General features: G+C 36.9%; 4 long non-coding RNA genes across 6 annotated transcripts; 2 read left to right on the top strand and 2 right to left on the bottom strand.

Moving 5' to 3' along the window:
* Positions 1-1,352: 1,352 nt before the first annotated feature.
* On the bottom strand, positions 1,353-2,092 carry LOC138233643 (uncharacterized). The gene is made up of 3 exons (XR_011187573.1): positions 2,006-2,092; positions 1,621-1,782; positions 1,353-1,510 (listed from the first exon to the last, which is right to left on the bottom strand). It is a non-coding gene; the product is annotated as an uncharacterized lncRNA (long non-coding RNA).
* On the top strand, positions 1,688-7,544 carry LOC138233642 (uncharacterized). 3 transcript variants are annotated; one of them, XR_011187571.1, is made up of 4 exons: positions 1,688-1,757; positions 5,480-5,659; positions 5,881-5,951; positions 7,482-7,544. It is a non-coding gene; the product is annotated as an uncharacterized lncRNA (long non-coding RNA). The 3 variants fall into 3 exon arrangements; XR_011187572.1 differs by lacking the exon at positions 7,482-7,544 and adding an exon at positions 7,258-7,336; XR_011187570.1 differs by lacking the exon at positions 7,482-7,544 and having other exon boundaries at positions 5,881-6,390.
* Positions 7,545-11,309: 3,765 nt separating this feature from the next.
* Positions 11,310-24,629, top strand: LOC138233640 (uncharacterized). Its single transcript, XR_011187568.1, has 6 exons — positions 11,310-11,484; positions 16,863-16,932; positions 18,462-18,572; positions 22,284-22,463; positions 22,686-22,755; positions 24,276-24,629. It is a non-coding gene; the product is annotated as an uncharacterized lncRNA (long non-coding RNA).
* Positions 13,356-14,202, bottom strand: LOC138233641 (uncharacterized). Its single transcript, XR_011187569.1, has 3 exons — positions 14,154-14,202; positions 13,646-13,742; positions 13,356-13,434 (listed from the first exon to the last, which is right to left on the bottom strand). It is a non-coding gene; the product is annotated as an uncharacterized lncRNA (long non-coding RNA).
* Positions 24,630-25,046: the final 417 nt, after the last annotated feature.

The following is a 25,046-nucleotide window of genomic DNA, read 5'->3' as shown; positions in this document are numbered from 1 at the left end:
TCTGTGAGTCCAATGAAAATAAGTTTTTTAACTTATTCTTTGTTACAGTTTTCGAAAGTTTAAAGACATTCACTGAGTTGACGATAAAGGAAAAGTTTCATCTTTCACCTCTTCGAAGGTAGGCCGGTCAGAGGTACAATATATGTCTTCATGTCTTCATCCTCCATGTTTGTAACTACAGGTTTCACAGTGTTGAGCTAAGACACAAAAACACCTACAAGTGGCAGTTCCAAATGTATCAAATGTATAAACCTGGGCTGAACAAGTGTGTACAGTATATACTCTGTGTAGGTCTGATAAAAGTATTCGAGTCAAAGTGTCATATGGATACAAATTCTCATGATTTTGTATTGTGTGTTTTTTCTCAGTTCTGCTTTATTGAAAGAAATCAGATGCTCTTCCTGAAACTTACCTTAGCTGATTCTTCAGCTAAACCAGACAGACTTCTGAAATTCTCAAATATTATCAAATCTTGTTGGTGCAGAGGTGGTGGAGCCCATTACCAACAGACTCACAGCTGAAATTGCTGTGAAAAGGGCTTCTACCAAATATTAACATGTGGGTGAAAATGTATACAATTGTAATATTTCCTTTTTTCCCATTGAAAGTATAACATATGTGGTGTGAGAAAGAGGTCCTCATTTAATTGCATGAAACTCTGGCACTGGCGCAACAAACTGATCAAAGTTCAAGGGGGTATACGCTTTCTGTAGACCCTTTATTTCCTCTTTTTCCATACTCTAAGAAATGATTTGGGAAACCTGTGGGACACTGGAGGTCATTATACATGAGCCTCTTTCTGCACCTTTTAAGCCATTGAAACCTAGTTGCCTTGTTACAAGGTCTAATATTACAGTAGGTGTGGTTTCCGTCTCCTAATTTCTGAGAATGATCAAACTGGGGAATAAATTGTAGGGAATACCACTCTTGCACTTCTAAGAGAAGACTATCTCAAATGAAACTCGCTATAGAAAGACATCTTGTTGAAAAATTCTTTATTTTTTGTAATTTCTAAAGAAAAAACATTCATCAAGTCCTTCACAAATGTTTTGTTTGTGACTTTCTCTGTTGTTCCCTTTCACACTCAACTGAACTATGTGTATTGTCTTGTAAACGTAATCAAACATTTCACTTAGGTGTGTGGGTTAACACAAACCCATATTGTATGAAACATTCAGTTTTTCATTCCCGTTTTTTCTAACAATTGCATCCATGCTAGGACTACAGTAAACAACACTTTTTACGAAAGTAAATGAAATAGTTCATTAAACAAGACAAATTGTTTTAAATGTATGCAATACGACGAAACTAAAAACAACACTGAAACTTTTTATTGAAATACTGTACGAGATTGTGCATATTCAATGGATTTCTCCTGGTGCTTTTTTTCATCAGTCTTTTCATATTCTTGTTCTCTACTCAGGTGTCTCCTGTTCCTTTGGTGATGTCTGCTGTACACACATGGCATCATACACTTGAGCAAAGTGTGATACCACCGTTTGTTCTTCTCCTAAAATAAAGATGAACATTGACAAAAGTCAGAAGCACTCTTTTCTTTGACAGACAAACAAACAATGCAAGAATAACCATACTCTCTGTTCCTTACTCATTTCTACCTACCTGTTTGACCACTTTGTCTGCTTCAGTCAGGACAGGGTGCTGGGGCTGACTCTGAGCAATCTGAGAAGAGCTCTCTGTGATCTTCTCCCCTACAGTGGCTACATTGTACTCTGTTTGAAATCCAGGTATCGCCTCCGGTAAGTTCCTCGGTCCTTTTTGGGACTTGAAAGGGTAGAATTATTTTGTGACTAATTGTCATGCACTGATATGTTCTGGTTTGTGTTCGATTACTGCAGGCGTTCAAGTACTTTCTTTTTGTTCTAGATTGGCAGTGTTTGAGATGGTAGGAACTTGTCATATTCTCAACTTATTTTCTCTATGAGACTCTGAATGCTCTGTAAACATACTATTTTAGCAATTCTTAGAAATCTGAAAGCAGTGTTACCTGTATCATTTTTTGTCTTGGTAGTAGTATTGCAGCTCCAACATCAGCACTTAAATAATGGTTTGTGATGTTACTTGTCCTTGGAGTTAGTATACTCCTGAGACGTCAAGAGAAATCTTACGTAAGCATTAATTATGTTTCACTTTTGAAAGCAAAGTACGTGTCAAGTACTTTGAAGGCATTTGTTGATACTTTTAAGCATTTTCGTTGATTATTATTATCCTTCAATTAGTTATTACAAGTCCAACATTCTTACATGATCTCACTCCATATTCAGAATGTGGGAATACAGTTGTTTTAAGGAAATGCCACTGAATAGATAGTAGCTGCACTCTACAAAGATGAATTTGCTAATTAATCAGCCAGGGACACAGCTTATACTTCAGTAGTCTTAGATCATGTAATGATGATTATTGTACTTTATAACTAGCAAAATCCCCATATCCTGTTCATTGCCCCTTTTTCAGTCATGTGGATTGACTTATGCCTGAAGTGGTTTATTCTCACCTTGACATCTCATAGAACAACTGAATCTCTACCAAGGGTGAATGTGTCCTTCCTCTTAATGTCTAAAAGAAAAGGTTAAAATTCATTGAAGCAAAATGCAACAACCCAAAATGTTGGGGAAGTCGTTTCCACAGTTATTTCATATGACAGTGCTTGGAGTGAAACTACATGACCATGGTGAAGAAGTAAAAACACTTTACCTTGTTCCTCCTGACTGATGTCCTTATGCGTGTTTTGCACAGTTGAGCGTTTTGTGTCTTGTCGTCTGTGTAGGCAACAGCCCTCTTCCCTGGGATAGAACTAGATGATATTTAGACACGTTAATTTGACTTCTCCATTGCTCACATTGATGTGGATATGATTATAATGCTCGGTTTTGTGGGCTTCCCAAGAAAACAATAAATCCCTTACTACTTGTTCGAAATGCAGTAGCACAGATCCTAACAAATACAAGAAAGAGAATATCATTCCTGTTTTGAAAAAACTTCACCGGTCACCTGTATTATCTAGGATAAATTTGAAAGTTCTTTTACTTGTTTTTAAAGCTTTAAGCGACCTAGCACGTCTGTACCTTACTGAATGTCTGTCTTCATATGTTCCTATACGTGACCTGAGATCTGCACATACTGGCCTACTGCAAATACCACATGTGAAATGCAGAAAGAGTGGAGAGGCGGCTTTTTGTTTTTATGCTTCTAAATTATGAAACTCACTTCCACTTTTTATTAGGCAGTCAAGCTCGGTACATTGTTTTAAAAAACATTTGAAAATGTTGCTTTTAGTTAAAGTGGTTCTTTGTTCTTTCTATTTCTGTTTCTTTTTTTAGTTCTCTTTAATTGTTCTTATTTTATTACGACTTTCCTAATTTGTATTTATTTAATTGACATGTATGTTGCTTTACTGTATTGCTGTATTTTCCTTTACAACTGAAAGTATATCTCTCAATTTTAATATTTTATTTTTACGCTTGCTTTTTAAAGCACCAAAGCACTATTTGTATGAAAGGTGCTCTATAAATAAAGTTTGTTATTATTATTTTTAATATTATTATTATACTTTGTTACATTTTTGGTTAGGACAAAGATTCTAGTAGAGGTGGCCTCTTTTACCCTGTTCCAAGAAATTGGAAAACTACCTTCAGAATACACTGACAATGACCATCTACTGTCTCCTCTAACTGTGTATTGTCATCATGCATATCTTGTGTATTATTTATTGTAGTTGGTTCTGTCATTCTGTAAAGAAGCCACCTTTCAAGGCACTATATAAAATAATGTTTGTTATTATTATTTACATTTTTCATCGTAAAATCTGGCGAAGAGTCTTAAGAGAATATCAAAGAACACGTTGCTCTTACCTTTCCATTCCAAGAAATGCCCTCAGCTCGGATTGCAGAGATTGACCTCTCTGTCTCAAATTCTGAGAAACAGACTCGATTGAAAAATGACCATTTCCTAAGATTCACATAACATCACCAGTCAACATTTGCCACTTGACATCAATAGAAACCATAGAGTACATGACATTTCCAATCAGTTTTCTTTCAAGGTACAATAGCAATCGCCTTGCCAGAAGAGTTATACTGCGGTAGATAAATATTACAAATGTCAGATACACGCAGAGTTGTTTGGATTACAATGAAAAGATTGTCAAATATATTTATGTTCATTATATTTCTTGGAGTGACAGAGCTAAAGAGAAAAAAATACTTACCTTTATCTCTGCAGACAGGATCGCAAGGGATTCCCTTATACTGGGTTCCTATATAACAAATATTACATTATTCAAAAAACATGATATTTCTCTGTCCATTGGCAGCATGATTGTTTATCATTACAGTTTTAGTTAGCTTTAATTTTGGAAACACCAAGTAAACATAGTTTGTGCCTTTCTCTGAACTTTTTGACATTTCAATTCAGTTGTTTGTAAGCTTATTTTACAGTTGCTAGGTTGATGAAGTTCCTGAACTGTGCAGTATTTCTTTTGGGTTTGGTGCGAATCATATTCTAGCGGTTGGGGGAAAAAAGCACAGGTGCCATCCCACCATTAAACCCTGAAACTTACCTTAGCCGATTCTTCAACTAAACCAGACATGTTAACTAAGTGTTACAGTATGTTTCAAAGTGTGTATTTTAGCAAACACAACTGAAGTTCTGTTGTCTCCTTGGAGACACCTGGAACTGGTGTGATGCTGGTTCTATGACATCATTCGTTCTAAATGTAAATGCAGGTATTGGCACAACATAGTAAATTGATGTAAAGTTATGGATCCATTTATGATTTTCACTCAGTTTGAAAGAGTTCCTGTCGTGTGGTTAAACTTTGTGTTACGGAGGGTTAACTGGGGTTCTGGCTACTAGTTAGGCTTGGTCATTCAGTCATCTGGTTCATGAAATAGGAAGCTAAGAGATCTGTGTTTTAGTTTTACTGTTTGTTTTTGTTCCATAGAATAAGAAATGTTTCATTAATATTAGTAATAGAGTAGCTGTTTCTCTAAACAGTGTGTGTCAGTTTGCACTGCAGGTGTGCCAGGTAGAGACCATTTAAGAACCCAAAAATATGCTGTCATTTACTGCCGTGGCTAATTTCTGTTAACCTTGTCTCTCACTCACTTTGATGAGCAAAATGTTCATACATAAAGCATACATTTCTGATTGGTCAGAAGAAGCTTCTTAACATATAAGGTATAAAGAAAGTCAGAAAGTTAGGCACTTAGGTCAGCCTTAGGCAGTTAACCAAGACCATAATCCGATAAGAAGCTATTCCCTTTCATGTTGCTAAATCACATGTAGGATACATGAGTTACACCTCCACTTAAGAGACCTTAAAGAGACCTTGGCCAGCCAGGAGTGTAGAAAACCGTAAAACAGTTCTTGAGGACCTAATTGTTAAGTCTTAACAGGCAAAGGTTCCTTCAGTCCTATGAGAAATATTTTAGAATTGAACTAAAGTGTGTTTCCGATGCAGGAGCATATGTCTGTCAGGGCCTGTTGGAGAGGCCCTGCATGAGAACCCCTGGCTGCAGTTCCACATCCCCCTGAAAGTAAATAGAGCCATAAGCACGGAGCTAAGGACACTGCTCCAGGACATGCTGGCTGTCGATCCTGACTAGCGACCAGAAGCCATCCAGCAGAAGAAGCAAGTCAGGCAAGCCATGGCACGAGACAAAACATCTTTGTAGTGACTGATAGCAAGATGTCCGTGACCAAGGGCAATTCGTCTGAGTAATGTCTGATTTCATTTTTATGTCCCGAAAGGCCACTGCCTTTGTGCTGTAGATTTCTGATTTAGACGGGCATTTCTATGGACAACTTTGACTTTTCTGTGGGTCCAATGAAAATAAGTTTTTTAACTTATTCTTTGTTCAGTTTTCGAAAGTTTAAAGACATTCACTGAGTTGACGATAAAAGGAAAAGTTTCATCTTTCACCTCTTGGAAGGTAGGCCGGTCAGAGGTACAATATATGTCTTCATGTCTTCATCCTCCATGTTTGTAACTACAGGTTTCACAGTGTTGAGCTAAGACACAAAAACACCTACAAATGGCAGTTCCAAATGTATCAAATGTATAATCCTGGGCTGAAAAAGTGTGTACAGTATATACTCTGTGTAGGTCTGATAAAAGTATTCGAGTCAAAGTGTCATATGGATACAAATTCTCATGATTTTGTATTGTGTGTTTTTTTCTCTGTTCTGCTTTATTGAAAGAAATCAGATGCTCTTCCTGAAACTTACCTTAGCTGATTCTTCAGCTAAACCAGACAGACTTCTGAAATTCTCAAATATTATCAAATCTTGTTGGTGCAGAGGTGGTGGAGCCCATTACCAACAGACTCACAGCTGAAATTGCTGTGAAAAGGGCTTCTACCAAATATTAACATGTGGGTGAAAATGTATACAATTGTAATATTTCCTTTTTTCCCTTTGAAAGTATAACATATGTGGTGTGAGAAAGAGGTCCTCATTTAATTGCATGAAACTCTGGCACTGGCGCAACAAACTGAACAAAGTTCAAGGGGGTATACGCTTTCTGTAGACCCTTTATTTCCTCTTTTTCCATACTCTAAGAAATGATTTGGGAAACCTGTGGGACACTGGAGGTCATTATACATGAGCCTCTTTCTGCACCTTTTAAGCCATTGAAACCTAGTTGCCTTGTTACAAGGTCTAATATTACAGTAGGTGTGGTTTCCGTCTCCTAATTTCTGAGAATGATCAAATTGGGGAATAAGTTGTAGGGAATACCACTCTTGCACTTCTAAGAAAAGACTATCTCAAATGAAACTCGCTATAGAAAGACATCTTGTTGAAAAATTCTTTATTTTTTGTCATTTCTAAAGAAAAAACATTCATCAAGTCCTTCACAAATGTTTTGTTTGTGACTTTCTCTGTTGTTCCCTTTCACACTCAACTGAACTATGTGTTATGTCTTGTAAACGTAATCAAACATTTCACTTAGGTGTGTGGGTTAACACAAACCCATATTGTATGAAACATTCAGTTTTTCATTCACGTTTTTTCTAACAATTGCATTCATGCTAGGACTACAGTAAACAACACTTTTTACTAAAGTAAATGAAATTGTTCATTAAACAAGACACATTGTTTTAAATGTATGCAATACGACGACACTAAAAACAACACTGAAACTTTTCATTGAAATACTGGACGAGATTGTGCATATTCAATGGATTTCTCCTGGTGCTTTTTTTCATCAGTCTTTTCATATTCTTGTTCTCTACTCAGGTGTCTCCTGTTCCTTTGGTGATGTCTGCTGTACACACATGGTATCAAACACTTGAGCAAAGTGTGATACCACCGTTTGTTCTTGTCCTAAAATAAAGATGAACATTGACAAAAGTCAGAAGCACTCTTTTCTTTGACAGACGAACAAAACAATGCAAGAATAACCATACTCTCTGTTCCTTACTCATTTCTACCTACCTGTTTGACCACTTTGTCTGCTTCAGTCAGGACAGGGTGCTGGGGCTGACTCTGAGCAATCTGAGAAGAGCTCTCTGTGATCTTCTCCCGTACAGTGGCTACATTGTACTCTGTTTGAAATCCAGGTATCGCCTCCGGTAAGTTCCTCGGTCCTTTTTGGGACTTGAAAGGGTAGAATCATTTTGTGACTACATTTCCTTGTCATGCACTGATATGTTCTGGTTTGTGTTCGATTACTGCAGGCGTTCAAGTACTTTCTTTTTGTTCTAGATTGGCAGTGTTTGAGATGGTAGGAACTTGTCATATTCTCAACTCTGAATGCTCTGTAAACATACTATTTTAGCAATCCTTAGAAATCTGAAAGCAGTGTTACCTGTATCATTTTTTGTCTTGGTAGTAGTATTGCAGCTCCAACATCAGCACTTAAATAATGGTTTGTGATGTTACTTGTCCTTGGAGTTAGTATACTCCTGAGAAGTCAAGAGAAATCTTACGTAAGCATTAATTATGTTTCACTTTTGAAAGCAAAGTACGTGTCAAGTACTTTGAAGGCATTTGTTGATACTTTTAAGCACTTTCGTTGATTATTATTATCCTTCAATTAGTTATTACAAGTCCAACATTCTCTACATGATCTCACTCCATATTCAGAATGTGGGAATACAATTGTTTTAAGGAAATGCCACTGAATAGATAGTAGCTGCACTCTACAAAGATGAATTTGCTATTTATCAGTCAGGGACAGAGCTTATACTTCAGTAGTCTTAGATCATGTAATGATGATTATTGTACTTTATAACTATCAAAATCCCCATATCCTGTTCATTGCCCCTTTTTCAGTTATGTGGATTGACTTATCCCTGAAGTGGTTAATTCTCACCTTGACATCTCATAGAACAACTGAATCTCTACCAAGGGTGAATGTGTCCTTCCTCTTAATGTCTAAAAGAAAAGGTTAAAATTCATTGAAGCAAAATGCAAAAACCCAAAATGTTGGGGAGGTCGTTTCCACAGTTATTTCATATGACAGTGCTTGGAGTGAAACTACATGACCATGGTGTAGAAGAAAAAACACTTTACCTTGTTCCTCCTGACTGATGTCCTTATGCGTGTTTTGCACGGTTGAGCGTTTTGTGTCTTGTCGTCTGTGTAGGCAAAAGCCCTCTTCCCTGGGATAGAACTAGATGATATTTAGACACGTTAATTTGACTTCTCCATTGCTCACATTGATGTGGATATGATTATAATGCTCTGTTTTGTGGGCTTCCCAAGAAAACAATAAATCCCTTACTACTTGTTCGAAATGCAGTAGCACAGATCCTAACAAATACAAGAAAGAGAATATCATTCCTGTTTTGAAAAAACTTCACTGGTCACCTGTATTATCTAGGATAAATTTGAAAGTTCTTTTACTTGTTTTTAAAGCTTTAAGCGACCTAGCACGTCTGTACCTTACTGAATGTCTGTCTTCATATGTTCCTATACGTGACCTGAGATCTGCACATACTGGCCTACTGCAAATACCACATGTGAAATGCAGAAAGAGTGGAGAGGCTGCTTTTTGTTTTTATGCTTCTAAATTATGAAACTCACTTCCACTTTTTATTAGGCAGTCAAGCTCGGTACATTGTTTTAAAAAACATTTGAAAATGTTGCTTTTAGTTAAAGTGGTTCTTTGTTCTTTCTATTTCTGTTTCTTTTTTTAGTTCTCTTTAATTGTTCTTATTTTATTACGACTTTCCTAATTTTTATTTATTTAATTGACATGTATGTTGCTTTACTGTATTGCTGTATTTTCCTTTACAACTGAAAGTATAACTCTCAATTTTAATTTTTTATTTTTACGCTTGGTTTTTAAAGCACCAAAGCACTATTTGTATGAAAGGTGCTCTATAGATAAAGTTTATTATTATTATTTTTAATATTATTATTATACTTTGTTACATTTTTGGTTAGGACAAAGATTCTAGTAGAGGTGGCCTCTTTTACTCCGTTCCAAAAAATTGGAAAACTACCTTCAGAATACACTGACAATGACCATCTACTGTCTCCTCTAACTGTGTATTGTCATCATGCATATCTTGTGTATTATTTATTGTAGTTGGTTTTGTCATTCTGTAAAGAAGCCACCTTTCAAGGCACTATATAAAATAATGTTTGTTATTATTATTTACATTTTTCATCGTAAAATCTGGCGAAGAGTCTTAAGAGAATATCAAAGAACACGTTGCTCTTACCTTTCCATTCCAAGAAATGCCCTCAGCTCGGATTGCAGAGATTGACCTCTCTGTCTCAAATTCTGAGAAACATAGACTCGATTGAAAAATGACCATTTCCTAAGATTCACATAACATCACCAGTCAACATTTGCCACTTGACATCAATAGAAACCATAGAGTACCTGACATTTCCAATCAGTTTTCTTTCAAGGTACAATACCAATCGCCTTGCCAGAAGAGTTATACTGCGGTAGATAAATATTACAAATGTCAGATGCACGCAGAGTTGTTTGGATTACTATGAAAAGATTGGCAAATATATTTATGTTCATTATATTTCTTGGAGTGACAGAGCTAAAGAGAAAACAATACTTACCTTTATCTCTGCAGACAGGATCGCAAGGGATTCCCTTATACTGGGTTCCTATATAACAAATAATACATTATTCAAAAAACATGATATTTCTCTGTCCATTGGCAGCATGATTTTTTATCATTACAGTTTTAGTTAGCTTTAATTTTGTAAACCCCAAGTAAACATAGTTTGTGCCTTTCTCTGAACTTTTTGGCATTTCAATTCAGTTGTTTGTAAGCTTATTTTACAGTTGCTAGGTTGATGAAGTTCCTGAACTGTGCAGTATTTCTTTTGGGATTGGTGCGAATCATATTCTAGCGGTTGGGGGAAAAAAGCACAGGTGCCATCCCACCATTAAACCCTGAAACTTACCTTAGCCGATTCTTCAACTAAACCAGACATGTTAACTAAGTGTTACAGTATGTTTCAAAGTGTGTATTTTAGCAAACACAACTGAAGTTCTGTTGTCTCCTTGGAGACACCTGGAACTGGTGTGATGCTGGTTCTATGACATCATTCGTTCTAAATGTAAATGCAGGTATTGGCACAACATAGTAAATTGATGTAAAGTTATGGATCCATTTATGATTTTCACTCAGTTTGAAAGAGTTCCTGTCGTGTGGTTAAACTTTGTGTTACGGAGGGTTAACTGGGGTTCTGGCTACTAGTTAGGCTTGGTCATTCAGTCATCTGGTTCATGAAATAGGAAGCTAAGAGATCTGTGTTTTAGTTTTACTGTTTGTTTTTGTTCCATAGAATAAGAAATGTTTCATTAATATTAGTAATAGAGTAGCTGTTTCTCTAAACAGTGTGTGTCAGTTTGCACTGCAGGTGTGCCAGGTAGAGACCATTTAAGAACCCAAAAATATGCTGTCATTTACTGCCGTGGCTAATTTCTGTTAACCTTGTCTCTCACTCCCTTTGATGAGCAAAATGTTCATACATAAAGCATACATTTCTGATTGGTCAGAAGAAGCTTCTTAACATATAAGGTATAAAGAAAGTCAGAAAGTTAGGCACTTAGGTCAGCCTTAGGCAGTTAACCAAGACCATAATCCGATAAGAAGCTATTCCCTTTCATGTTGCTAAATCACATGTAGGATACATGAGTTACACCTCCACTTAAGAGACCTTAAAGAGACCTTGGCCAGCCAGGAGTGTAGAAAACCGTAAAACAGTTCTTGAGGACCTAATTGTTAAGTCTTAACAGGCAAAGGTTCCTTCAGTCCTATGAGAAATATTTTAGAATTGAACTAAAGTGTGTTTCCGATGCAGGAGCATATGTCTGTCAGGGCCTGTTGGAGAGGCCCTGCATGAGAACCCCTGGCTGCAGTTCCACATCCCCCTGAAAGTAAATAGAGCCATAAGCACGGAGCTAAGGACACTGCTCCAGGACATGCTGGCTGTCGATCCTGACTAGCGACCAGAAGCCATCCAGCAGAAGAAGCAAGTCAGGCAAGCCATGGCACGAGACAAAACATCTTTGTAGTGACTGATAGCAAGATGTCCGTGACCAAGGGCAATTCGTCTGAGTAATGTCTGATTTCATTTTTATGTCCCGAAAGGCCACTGCCTTTGTGCTGTAGATTTCTGATTTAGACGGGCATTTCTATGGACAACTTTGACTTTTCTGTGGGTCCAATGAAAATAAGTTTTTTAACTTATTCTTTGTTCAGTTTTCGAAAGTTTAAAGACATTCACTGAGTTGACGATAAAAGGAAAAGTTTCATCTTTCACCTCTTGGAAGGTAGGCCGGTCAGAGGTACAATATATGTCTTCATGTCTTCATCCTCCATGTTTGTAACTACAGGTTTCACAGTGTTGAGCTAAGACACAAAAACACCTACAAATGGCAGTTCCAAATGTATAAACCTGGGCTGAAAAAGTGTGTACAGTATATACTCTGTGTAGGTCTGATAAAAGTATTCGAGTCAAAGTGTCATATGGATACAAATTCTCATGATTTTGTATTGTGTGTTTTTTTCTCTGTTCTGCTTTATTGAAAGAAATCAGATGCTCTTCCTGAAACTTACCTTAGCTGATTCTTCAGCTAAACCAGACAGACATTTTGAAATTCTCAAATATTATCAAATCTTGTTGGTTCAGAGGTGGTGGAGCCCATTACCAACAGACTCACAGCTGAAATTGCTGTGAAAAGGGCTTCTACCAAATATTAACATGTGGGTGAAAATGTATACAATTGTAATATTTCCTTTTTTCCCTTTGAAAGTATAACATATGTGGTGTGAGAAAGAGGTCCTCATTTAATTGCATGAAACTCTGGCACTGGCGCAACAAACTGAACAAAGTTCAAGGGGGTATACGCTTTCTGTAGACCCTTTATTTCCTCTTTTTCCATACTCTAAGAAATGATTTGGGAAACCTGTGGGACACTGGAGGTCATTATACATGAGCCTCTTTCTGCACCTTTTAAGCCATTGAAACCTAGTTGCCTTGTTACAAGGTCTAATATTACAGTAGGTGTGGTTTCCGTCTCCTAATTTCTGAGAATGATCAAATTGGGGAATAAGTTGTAGGGAATACCACTCTTGCACTTCTAAGAAAAGACTATCTCAAATGAAACTCGCTATAGAAAGACATCTTGTTGAAAAATTCTTTATTTTTTGTCATTTCTAAAGAAAAAACATTCATCAAGTCCTTCACAAATGTTTTGTTTGTGACTTTCTCTGTTGTTCCCTTTCACACTCAACTGAACTATGTGTTATGTCTTGTAAACGTAATCAAACATTTCACTTAGGTGTGTGGGTTAACACAAACCCATATTGTATGAAACATTCAGTTTTTCATTCACGTTTTTTCTAACAATTGCATCCATGCTAGGACTACAGTAAACAACACTTTTTACTGAAGTAAATGAAATTGTTCATTAAACAAGACACATTGTTTTAAATGTATGCAATACGACGACACTAAAAACAACACTGAAACTTTTCATTGAAATACTGGACGAGATTGTGCATATTCAATGGATTTCTCCTGGTGCTTTTTTTCATCAGTCTTTTCATATTCTTGTTCTCTACTCAGGTGTCTCCTGTTCCTTTGGTGATGTCTGCTGTACACACATGGTATCATACACTTGAGCAAGGTGTGATACCACCGTTTGTTCTTCTCCTAAAATAAAGATGAACATTGACAAAAGTCAGAAGCACTCTTTTCTTTGACAGACAAACCAAACAATGCAAGAATAACCATACTCTCTGTTACTTACTCATTTCTACCTACCTGTTTGACCACTTTGTCTGCTTCAGTCAGGACAGGGTGCTGGGGCTGACTCTGAGCAATCTGAGAAGAGCTCTCTGTGATCTTCTCCCCTACAGTGGCTACATTGTACTCTGTTTGAAATCCAGGTATCGCCTCCGGTAAGTTCCTCGGTCCTTTTTGGGACTTGAAAGGGTAGAATCATTTTGTGACTACATTTCCTTGTCATGCACTGATATGTTCTGGTTTGTGTTTGATTACTGCAGGCGTTCAAGTACTTTCTTTTTGTTCTAGATTGGCAGTGTTTGAGATGGTAGGAACTTGTCATATTCTCAACTCTGAATGCTCTGTAAACATACTATTTTAGCAATTCTTAGAAATCTGAAAGCAGTGTTACCTGTATCATTTTTTGTCTTGGTAGTAGTATTGCAGCTCCAACATCAGCACTTAAATAATGGTTTGTGATGTTACTTGTCCTTGGAGTTAGTATACTCCTGAGAAGTCAAGAGAAATCTTACGTAAGCATTAATTATGTTTCACTTTTGAAAGCAAAGTACGTGTCAAGTACTTTGAAGGCATTTGTTGATACTTTTAAGCACTTTCGTTGATTATTATTATCCTTCAATTAGTTATTACAAGTCCAACATTCTCTACATGATCTCACTCCATATTCAGAATGTGGGAATAGAATTGTTTTAAGGAAATTCTACTGAATAGATAGTAGCTGCACTCTACAAAGATGAATTTGCTAATTAATCAGTCAGGGACACAGCTTATACTTCAGTAGTCTTAGATCATGTAATGATGATTATTGTACTTTATAACTAGCAAAATCCCCATATCCTGTTCATTGCCCCTTTTTCAGTTATGTGGATTGACTTATCCCTGAAGTGGTTAATTCTCACCTTGACATCTCATAGAACAACTGAATCTCTACCAAGGGTGAATGTGTCCTTCCTCTTAATGTCTAAAAGAAAAGGTTAAAATTCATTGAAGCAAAATGCAAAAACCCAAAATGTTGGGGAGGTCGTTTCCACAGTTATTTCATATGACAGTGCTTGGAGTGAAACTACATGACCATGGTGTAGAAGAAAAAACACTTTACCTTGTTCCTCCTGACTGATGTCCTTATGCGTGTTTTGCACGGTTGAGCGTTTTGTGTCTTGTCGTCTGTGTAGGCAAAAGCCCTCTTCCCTGGGATAGAACTAGATGATATTTAGACACGTTAATTTGACTTCTCCATTGCTCACATTGATGTGGATATGATTATAATGCTCTGTTTTGTGGGCTTCCCAAGAAAACAATAAATCCCTTACTACTTGTTCGAAATGCAGTAGCACAGATCCTAACAAATACAAGAAAGAGAATATCATTCCTACCTTCAGAATACACTGACAATGACCATCTACTGTCTCCTCTAACTGTGTATTGTCATCGTGCATATCTTGTGTATTATTTATTGTAGTTGGTTTTGTCATTCTGTAAAGAAGCCACCTTTCAAGGCACTATATAAAATAATGTTTGTTATTATTATTTACATTTTTCATCGTTAAATCTGGCGAAGAGTCTTAAGAAAATATCAAAGAACACGTTGCTCTTACCTTTCCATTCCAAGAAATGCCCTCAGCTCGGATTGCAGAGATTGACCTCTCTGTCTCAAATTCTGAGAAACATAGACTCGATTGAAAAATGACCATTTCCTAAGATTCACATAACATCACCAGTCAACATTTGCCACTTGACATCAATAGAAACCATAGAGTACATGACATTTCCAATCAGTTTTCTTTCAAGGTACAATACCAATCGCCTTGCCAGAAGAGTTATACTGCGGTAGATAAATATTACAAATGTCAGATACACGCAGAGTTGTTTGGATTACTATGAAAAGATTGGCAAATATATTTATGTTCATTATATTTCTTGGAGTGACAGAGCTAAAGAGAAAACAATACTTACCTTTATCTCTGCAGACAGGATCGCAAGGGATTCCCTTATACTGGGTTCCTATGTAACAAATAATACATTATTCAAAAAACATGATATTTCTCTGTCCATTGGCAGCATGATTGTTTATCATTACAGTTTTAGTTAGCTTTAATTTTGTAAACCCCAAGTAAACATAGTTTGTGCCTTTCTCTGAACTTTTTGGCATTTCAATTCAGTTGTTTGTAAGCTTATTTTACAGTTGCTAGGTTGATGAAGTTCCTGAACTGTGCAGTATTTCTTTTGGGTTTGGTGCGAATCATATTCTAGCGGTTGGGGGAAAAAAGCACAGGTGCCATCCCACCATTAAACCCTGAAACTTACCTTAGCCGATTCTTCAACTAAACCAGACATGTTAACTAAGTGTTACAGTATGTTTCAAAGTGTGTATTTTAGCAAACACAACTGAAGTTCTGTTGTCTCCTTGGAGACACCTGGAACTGGTGTGATGCTGGTTCTATGACATCATTCGTTCTAAATGTAAATGCAGGTATTGGCACAACATAGTAAATTGATGTAAAGTTATGGATCCATTTATGATTTTCACTCAGTTTGAAAGAGTTCCTGTCGTGTGGTTAAACTTTGTGTTACGGAGGGTTAACTGGGGTTCTGGCTACTAGTTAGGCTTGGTCATTCAGTCATCTGGTTCATGAAATAGGAAGCTAAGAGATCTGTGTTTTAGTTTTACTGTTTTTTTTTGTTCCATAGAATAAGAAATGTTTCATTAATATTAGTAATAGAGTAGCTGTTTCTCTAAACAGTGTGTGTCAGTTTGCACTGCAGGTGTGCCAGGTAGAGACCATTTAAGAACCCAAAAATATGCTGTCATTTACTGCCGTGGCTAATTTCTGTTAACCTTGTCTCTCACTCACTTTGATGAGCAAAATGTTCATACATAAAGCATACATTTCTGATTGGTCAGAAGAAGCTTCTTAACATATAAGGTATAAAGAAAGTCAGAAAGTTAGGCACTTAGGTCAGCCTTAGGCAGTTAACCAAGACCATAATCCGTTAAGAAGCTATTCCCTTTCATGTTGCTAAATCACATGTAGGATACATGAGTTACACCTCCACTTAAGAGACCTTAAAGAGACCTTGGCCAGCCAGGAGTGTAGAAAACCGTAAAACAGTTCTTGAGGACCTAATTGTTAAGTCTTAACAGGCAAAGGTTCCTTCAGTCCTATGAGAAATATTTTAGAATTGAACTAAAGTGTGTTTCCGATACAGGAGCATATGTCTGTCAGGGCCTGTTGGAGAGGCCCTGCATGAGAACCCCTGGCTGCAGTTCCACATCCCCCTGAAAGTAAATAGAGCCATAAGCACGGAGCTAAGGACACTGCTCCAGGACATGCTGGCTGTCGATCCTGACTAGCGACCAGAAGCCATCCAGCTGAAGAAGCAAGTCAGGCAAGCCATGGCACGAGAGAAAACATCTTTGTAGTGACTGATAGCAAGATGTCCGTGACCAAGGGCAATTCGTCTGAGTAATGTCTGATTTCATTTTTATGTCCCGAAAGGCCACTGCCTTTGTGCTGTAGATTTCTGATTTAGACGGGCATTTCTATGGACAACTTTGACTTTTCTGTGGGTCCAATGAAAATAAGTTTTTTAACTTATTCTTTGTTCAGTTTTCGAAAGTTTAAAGACATTCACTGAGTTGACGATAAAGGAAAAGTTTCATCTTTCACCTCTTGGAAGGTTGGCCGGTCAGAGGTACAATATATGTCTTCATGTCTTCATCCTCCATGTTTGTAACTACAGGTTTCACAGTGTTGAGCTAAGACACAAAAACACCTACAAATGGCAGTTCCAAATGTATCAAATGTATAATCCTGGGCTGAAAAAGTGTGTACAGTATATACTCTGTGTAGGTCTGATAAAAGTATTCGAGTCAAAGTGTCATATGGATACAAATTCTCATTATTTTGTATTGTGTGTTTTTTCTCTGTTCTGCTTTATTGAAAGAAATCAGATGCTCTTCCTGAAACTTACCTTAGCTGATTCTTCAGCTAAACCAGACAGACTTCTGAAATTCTCAAATATTATCAAATCTTGTTGGTGCAGAGGTGGTGGAGCCCATTACCAACAGACTCACAGCTGAAATTGCTGTGAAAAGGGCTTCTACCAAATATTAACATGTGGGTGAAAATGTATACAATTGTAATATTTCCTTTTTTCCCATTGAAAGTATAACATATGTGGTGTGAGATAGAGGTCCTCATTTAATTGCATGAAACTCTGGCACTGGCGCAACAAACTGAACAAAGTTCAAGGGGGTATACGCTTTCTGTAGACACTTTATTTCCTCTTTTTCCATACTCTAAGAAATGATTTGGGAAACCTGTGGGACACTGGAGGTCATTATACATGAGCCTCTTTCTGCACCTTTTAAGCCATTGAAACCTAGTTGCCTTGTTACAAGGTCTAATATTACAGTAGGTGTGGTTTCCGTCTCCTAATTTCTGAGAATGATCAAATTGGGGAATAAGTTGTAGGGAATACCACTCTTGCACTTCTAAGAAAAGACTATCTCAAATGAAACTCGCTATAGAAAGACATCTTGTTGAAAAATTCTTTATTTTTTGTCATTTCTAAAGAAAAAACATTCATCAAGTCCTTCACAAATGTTTTGTTTGTGACTTTCTCTGTTGTTCCCTTTCACACTCAACTGAACTATGTGTTATGTCTTGTAAACGTAATCAAACATTTCACTTAGGTGTGTGGGTTAACACAAACCCATATTGTATGAAACATTCAGTTTTTCATTCAAGTTTTTTCTAACAATTGCATCCATGCTAGGACTACAGTAAACAACACTTTTTACTAAAGTAAATCAAATTGTTCATTAAACAAGACACATTGTTTTAAATGTATGCAATACGACGACGCTAAAAACAACACTGAAACTTTTCATTGAAATACTGGACGAGATTGTGCATATTCAATGGATTTCTCCTGGTGCTTTTTTTCATCAGTCTTTTCATATTCTTGTTCTCTACTCAGGTGTCTCCTGTTCCTTTGGTGATGTCTGCTGTACACACATGGTATCATACACTTGAGCAAAGTGTGATACCACCGTTTGTTCTTCTCCTAAAATAAAGATGAACATTGACAAAAGTCAGAAGCACTCTTTTCTTTGACAGACGAACAAAACAATGCAAGAATAACCATACTCTCTGTTCCTTACTCATTTCTACCTACCTGTTTGACCACTTTGTCTGCTTCAGTCAGGACAGGGTGCTGGGGCTGACTCTGAGCAATCTGAGAAGAGCTCTCTGTGATCTTCTCCCCTACAGTGGCTACATTGTACTCTGTTTGAAATCCAGGTATCGCCTCCGGTAAGTTCCTCGGTCCTTTTTGGGACTTGAAAGGGTAGAATCATTTTGTGACTACATTTCCTTGTCATGCACTGATATGTTCTGGTTTGTGTTCGATTACTGCAGGCGTTCAAGTACTTTCTTTTTGTTCTAGATTGGCAGTGTTTGAGATGGTAGGAACTTGTCATATTCTCAACTCTGAATGCTCTGTAAACATACTATTTTAGCAATTCTTAGAAATCTGAAAGCAGTGTTACCTGTATCATTTTTTGTCTTGGTAGTAGTATTGCAGCTCCAACATCAGCACTTAAATAATGGTTTGTGATGTTACTTGTCCTTGGAGTTAGTATACTCCTGAGAAGTCAAGAGAAATCTTACGTAAGCATTAATTATGTTTCCCTTTTGAAAGCAAAGTACGTGTCAAGTACTTTGAAGGCATTTGTTGATACTTTTAAGCACTTTCGTTGATTATTATTATCCTTCAATTAGTTATTACAAGTCCAACATTCTCTACATGATCTCACTCCATATTCAGAATGTGGGAATACAATTGTTTTAAGGAAATGCCACTGAATAGATAGTAGCTGCACTCTACAAAGATGAATTTGCTAATTAATCAGTCAGGGACACAGCTTATACTTCAGTAGTCTTAGATCATGTAATGATGATTATTGTACTTTATAACTAGCAAAATCCCCATATCCTGTTCATTGCCCCTTTTTCAGTTATGTGGATTGACTTATCCCTGAAGTGGTTAATTCTCACCTTGACATCTCATAGAACAACTGAATCTCTACCAAGGGTGAATGTGTCCTTCCTCTTAATGTCTAAAAGAAAAGGTTAAAATTAATTGAAGCAAAATGCAACAACCCAAAATGTTGGGGAGGTCGTTTCCACAGTTATTTCATATGACAGTGCTTGGAGTGAAACTACATGACCATGGTGAAGAAGAAAAAACACTTTACCTTGTTCCTCCTGACTGATGTCCTTATGCGTGTTTTGCACAGTTGAGCGTTTTGTGTCTTGTCGTCTGTGTAGGCAACAGCCCTCTTCCCTGGGATAGAACTAGATGATATTTAGACACGTTAATTTGACTTCTCCATTGCTCACATTGATGTGGATATGATTATAATGCTCTGTTTTGTGGGCTTCCCAAGAAAACAATAAATCCCTTACTACTTGTTCGAAATGCAGTAGCACAGATCCTAACAAATACAAGAAAGAGAATATCATTCCTGTTTTGAAAAAACTTCACTGGTCACCTGTATTATCTAGGATAAATTTGAAAGTTCTTTTACTTGTTTTTAAAGCTTTAAGCGACCTAGCACGTCTGTACCTTACTGAATGTCTGTCTTCATATGTTCCTATACGTGACCTGAGATCTGCACATACTGGCCTACTGCAAATACCACATGTGAAATGCAGAAAGAGTGGAGAGGCTGCTTTTTGTTTTTATGCTTCCAAATTATGAAACTCACTTCCACTTTTTATTAGGCAGTCAAGCTCGGTACATTGTTTTAAAAAACATTTGAAAATGTTGCTTTTAGTTAAAGTGGTTCTTTGTTCTTTCTATTTCTGTTTCTTTTTTTAGTTCTCTTTAATTGTTCTTATTTTATTACGACTTTCCTAATTTGTATTTATTTAATTGACATGTATGTTGCTTTACTGTATTGCTGTATTTTCCTTTACAACTGAAAGTATATCTCTCAATTTTAATATTTTATTTTTACGCTTGGTTTTTAAAGCACCAAAGCACTATTTGTATGAAAGGTGCTCTATAGATAAAGTTTATCATTATTATTTTTAATATTATTATTATACTTTGTTACATTTTTGGTTAGGACAAAGATTCTAGTAGAGGTGGCCTCTTTTACCCCGTTCCAAAAAATTGGAAAACTACCTTCAGAATACACTGACAATGACCATCTACTGTCTCCTCTAACTGTGTATTGTCATCATGCATATCTTGTGTATTATTTATTGTAGTTGGTTTTGTCATTCTGTAAAGAAGCCACCTTTCAAGGCACTATATAAAATAATGTTTGTTATTATTATTTACATTTTTCATCGTCAAATCTGGCGAAGAGTCTTAAGAGAATATCAAAGAACACGTTGCTCTTACCTTTCCATTCCAAGAAATGCCCTCAGCTCGGATTGCAGAGATTGACCTCTCTGTCTCAAATTCTGAGAAACATAGACTCGATTGAAAAATGACCATTTCCTAAGATTCACATAACATCACCAGTCAACATTTGCCACTTGACATCAATAGAAACCATAGAGTACATGACATTTCCAATCAGTTTTCTTTCAAGGTACAATACCAATCGCCTTGCCAGAAGAGTTATACTGCGGTAGATAAATATTACAAATGTCAGATGCACGCAGAGTTGTTTGGATTACTATGAAAAGATTGGCAAATATATTTATGTTCATTATATTTCTTGGAGTGACAGAGCTAAAGAGAAAAAAATACTTACCTTTATCTCTGCAGACAGGATCGCAAGGGATTCCCTTATACTGGGTTCCTATATAACAAATAATACATTATTCAAAAAACATGAAATTTCTCTGTCCATTGGCAGCATGATTGTTTATCATTACAGTTTTAGTTAGCTTTAATTTTGGAAACCCCAAGTAAACATAGTTTGTGCCTTTCTCTGAACTTTTTGGCATTTCAATTCAGTTGTTTGTAAGCTTATTTTACAGTTGCTAGGTTGATGAAGTTCCTGAACTGTGCAGTATTTCTTTTGGGTTTGGTGCGAATCATATTCTAGCGGTTGGGGGAAAAAAGCACAGGTGCCATCCCACCATTAAACCCTGAAACTTACCTTAGCCGATTCTTCAACTAAACCAGACATGTTAACTAAGTGTTACAGTATGTTTCAAAGTGTGTATTTTAGCAAACACAACTGAAGTTCTGTTGTCTCCTTGGAGACACCTGGAACTGGTGTGATGCTGGTTCTATGACATCATTCGTTCTAAATGTAAATGCAGGTATTGGCACAACATAGTAAATTGATGTAAAGTTATGGATCCATTTATGATTTTCACTCAGTTTGAAAGAGTTCCTGTCGTGTGGTTAATTTTTGTTACGGAGGGTTAACTGGGGTTCTGGCTACTAGTTAGGCTTGGTCATCCAGTCATCTGGTTCATGAAATAGGAAGCTAAGAGATCTGTGTTTTAGTTTTACTGTTTGTTTTTGTTCCATAGAATAAGAAATGTTTCATTAATATTAGTAATAGAGTAGCTGTTTCTCTAAACAGTGTGTGTCAGTTTGCACTGCAGGTGTGCCAGGTAGAGACCATTTAAGAACCCAAAAATATGCTGTCATTTACTGCCGTGGCTAATTTCTGTTAACCTTGTCTCTCACTCACTTTGATGAGCAAAATGTTCATACATAAAGCATACATTTCTGATTGGTCAGAAGAAGCTTCTTAACATATAAGGTATAAAGAAAGTCAGAAAGTTAGGCACTTAGGTCAGCCTTAGGCAGTTAACCAAGACCATAATCCGATAAGAAGCTATTCCCTTTCATGTTGCTAAATCACATGTAGGATACATGAGTTACACCTCCACTTAAGAGACCTTAAAGAGACCTTGGCCAGCCAGGAGTGTAGAAAACCGTAAAACAGTTCTTGAGGACCTAATTGTTAACTCTTAACAGGCAAAGGTTCCTTCAGTCCTATGAGAAATATTTTAGAATTGAACTAAAGTGTGTTTCCGATACAGGAGCATATGTCTGTCAGGGCCTGTTGGAGAGGCCCTGGATGAGAACCCCTGGCTGCAGTTCCACATCCCCCTGAAAGTCAATAGAGCCATAAGCACTGAGCTAAGGACACTGCTCCAGGACATGCTGGCTGTCGATCCTGACCAGCGACCAGAAGCCATCCAGCAGAAGAAGCAAGTCAGGCAAGCCATGGCACGAGAGAAAACATCTTTGTAGTGACTGATAGCAAGATGTCCGTGACCAAGGGCAATTCGTCTGAGTAAAGTCTGATTTCATTTTTATGTCCCGAAAGGCCACTGCCTTTGTGCTGTAGATTTCTGATTTAGACGGGCATTTCTATGGACAACTTTGACTTTTCTGTGGGTCCAATGAAAATAAGTTTTTTAACTTATTCTTTGTTACAGTTTTCGAAAGTTTAAAGACATTCACTGAGTTGACGATAAAGGAAAAGTTTCATCTTTCACCTCTTGGAAGGTAGGCCGGTCAGAGGTACAATATATGTCTTCATGTCTTCATCCTCCATGTTTGTAACTACAGGTTTCACAGTGTTGAGCTAAGACACAAAAACACCTACAAATGGCAGTTCCAAATGTATAAACCTGGGCTGAAAAAGTGTGTACAGTATATACTCTGTGTAGGTCTGATAAAAGTATTCGAGTCAAAGTGTCATATGGATACAAATTCTCATGATTTTGTATTGTGTGTTTTTTCTCTGTTCTGCTTTTTTGAAAGAAATCAGATGCTCTTCCTGAAACTTACCTTAACTGATTCTTCAGCTAAACCAGACAGACTTCTGAAATTCTCAAATATTATCAAATCTAGTTGGTGCAGAGGTGGTGGAGCCCATTACCAACAGACTCACAGCTGAAATTGCTGTGAAAAGGGCTTCTACCAAATATTAACATGTGGGTGAAAATGTACACAATTGTAATATTTCCTTTTTTCCCTTTGAAAGTATAACATATGTGGTGTGAGAAAGAGGTCCTCATTTAATTGCATGAAACTCTGGCACTGGCGCAACAAACTGAACAAAGTTCAAGGGGGTATACGCTTTCTGTAGACACTTTATTTCCTCTTTTTCCATACTCTAAGAAATGATTTGGGAAACCTGTGGGACACTGGAGGTCATTATACATGAGCCTCTTTCTGCACCTTTTAAGCCATTGAAACTTAGTTGCCTTGTTACAAGGTCTAATATTACAGGAGGTGTGGTTTCCGTCTCCTAATTTCTGAGAATGTTCAAATTGGGGAATAAGTTGTAGGGAATACCACTCTTGCACTTCTAAGAAAAGACTATCTCAAATGAAACTCGCTATAGAAAGACATCTTGTTGAAAAATTCTTTATTTTTTGTCATTTCTAAAGAAAAAACATTCATCAAGTCCTTCACAAATGTTTTGTTTGTGACTTTCTCTGTTGTTCCCTTTCACACTCAACTGAACTATGTGTTATGTCTTGTAAACGTAATCAAACATTTCACTTAGGTGTGTGGGTTAACACAAACCCATATTGTATGAAACATTCAGTTTTTCATTCAAGTTTTTTCTAACAATTGCATCCATGCTAGGACTACAGTAAACAACACTTTTTACTAAAGTAAATGAAATTGTTCATTAAACAAGACACATTGTTTTAAATGTATGCAATACGACGACACTAAAAACAACACTGAAACTTTTCATTGAAATACTGGACGAGATTGTGCATATTCAATGGATTTCTCCTGGTGCTTTTTTTCATCAGTCTTTTCATGTTCTTGTTCTCTACTCAGGTGTCTCCTGTTCCTTTGGTGATGTCTGCTGTACACACATGGTATCATACACTTGAGCAAAGTGTGATACCACCGTTTGTTCTTCTCCTAAAATAAAGATGAACATTGACAAAAGTCAGAAGCACTCTTTTCTTTGACAGACGAACAAAACAATGCAAGAATAACCATACTCTCTGTTCCTTACTCATTTCTACCTACCTGTTTGACCACTTTGTCTGCTTCAGTCAGGACAGGGTGCTGGGGCTGACTCTGAGCAATCTGAGAAGAGCTCTCTGTGATCTTCTCCCCTACAGTGGCTACATTGTACTCTGTTTGAAATCCAGGTATCGCCTCCGGTAAGTTCCTCGGTCCTTTTTGGGACTTGAAAGGGTAGAATCATTTTGTGACTACATTTCCTTGTCATGCACTGATATGTTCTGGTTTGTGTTCGATTACTGCAGGCGTTCAAGTACTTTCTTTTTGTTCTAGATTGGCAGTGTTTGAGATGGTAGGAACTTGTCATATTCTCAACTCTGAATGCTCTGTAAACATACTATTTTAGCAATTCTTAGAAATCTGAAAGCAGTGTTACCTGTATCATTTTTTGTCTTGGTAGTAGTATTGCAGCTCCAACATCAGCACTTAAATAATGGTTTGTGATGTTACTTGTCCTTGGAGTTAGTATACTCCTGAGAAGTCAAGAGAAATCTTACGTAAGCATTAATTATGTTTCCCTTTTGAAATCAAAGTACGTGTCAAGTACTTTGAAGGCATTTGTTGATACTTTTAAGCACTTTCGTTGATTATTATTATCCTTCAATTAGTTATTACAAGTCCAACATTCTCTACATGATCTCACTCCATATTCAGAATGTGGGAATACAATTGTTTTAAGGAAATGCCACTGAATAGATAGTAGCTGCACTCTACAAAGATGAATTTGCTAATTAATCAGTCAGGGACACAGCTTATACTTCAGTAGTCTTAGATCATGTAATGATGATTATTGTACTTTA

This window comes from Lepisosteus oculatus, unplaced genomic scaffold (genome assembly GCF_040954835.1).
Source record: "Lepisosteus oculatus isolate fLepOcu1 unplaced genomic scaffold, fLepOcu1.hap2 HAP2_SCAFFOLD_68, whole genome shotgun sequence".
NCBI classification, from domain to species: Eukaryota; Metazoa; Chordata; class Actinopteri; order Semionotiformes; family Lepisosteidae; genus Lepisosteus; species Lepisosteus oculatus.
The sequence above is the reverse complement of the archived record's forward strand: the minus strand, read 5'-3'. Positions and strand labels throughout refer to the sequence as shown.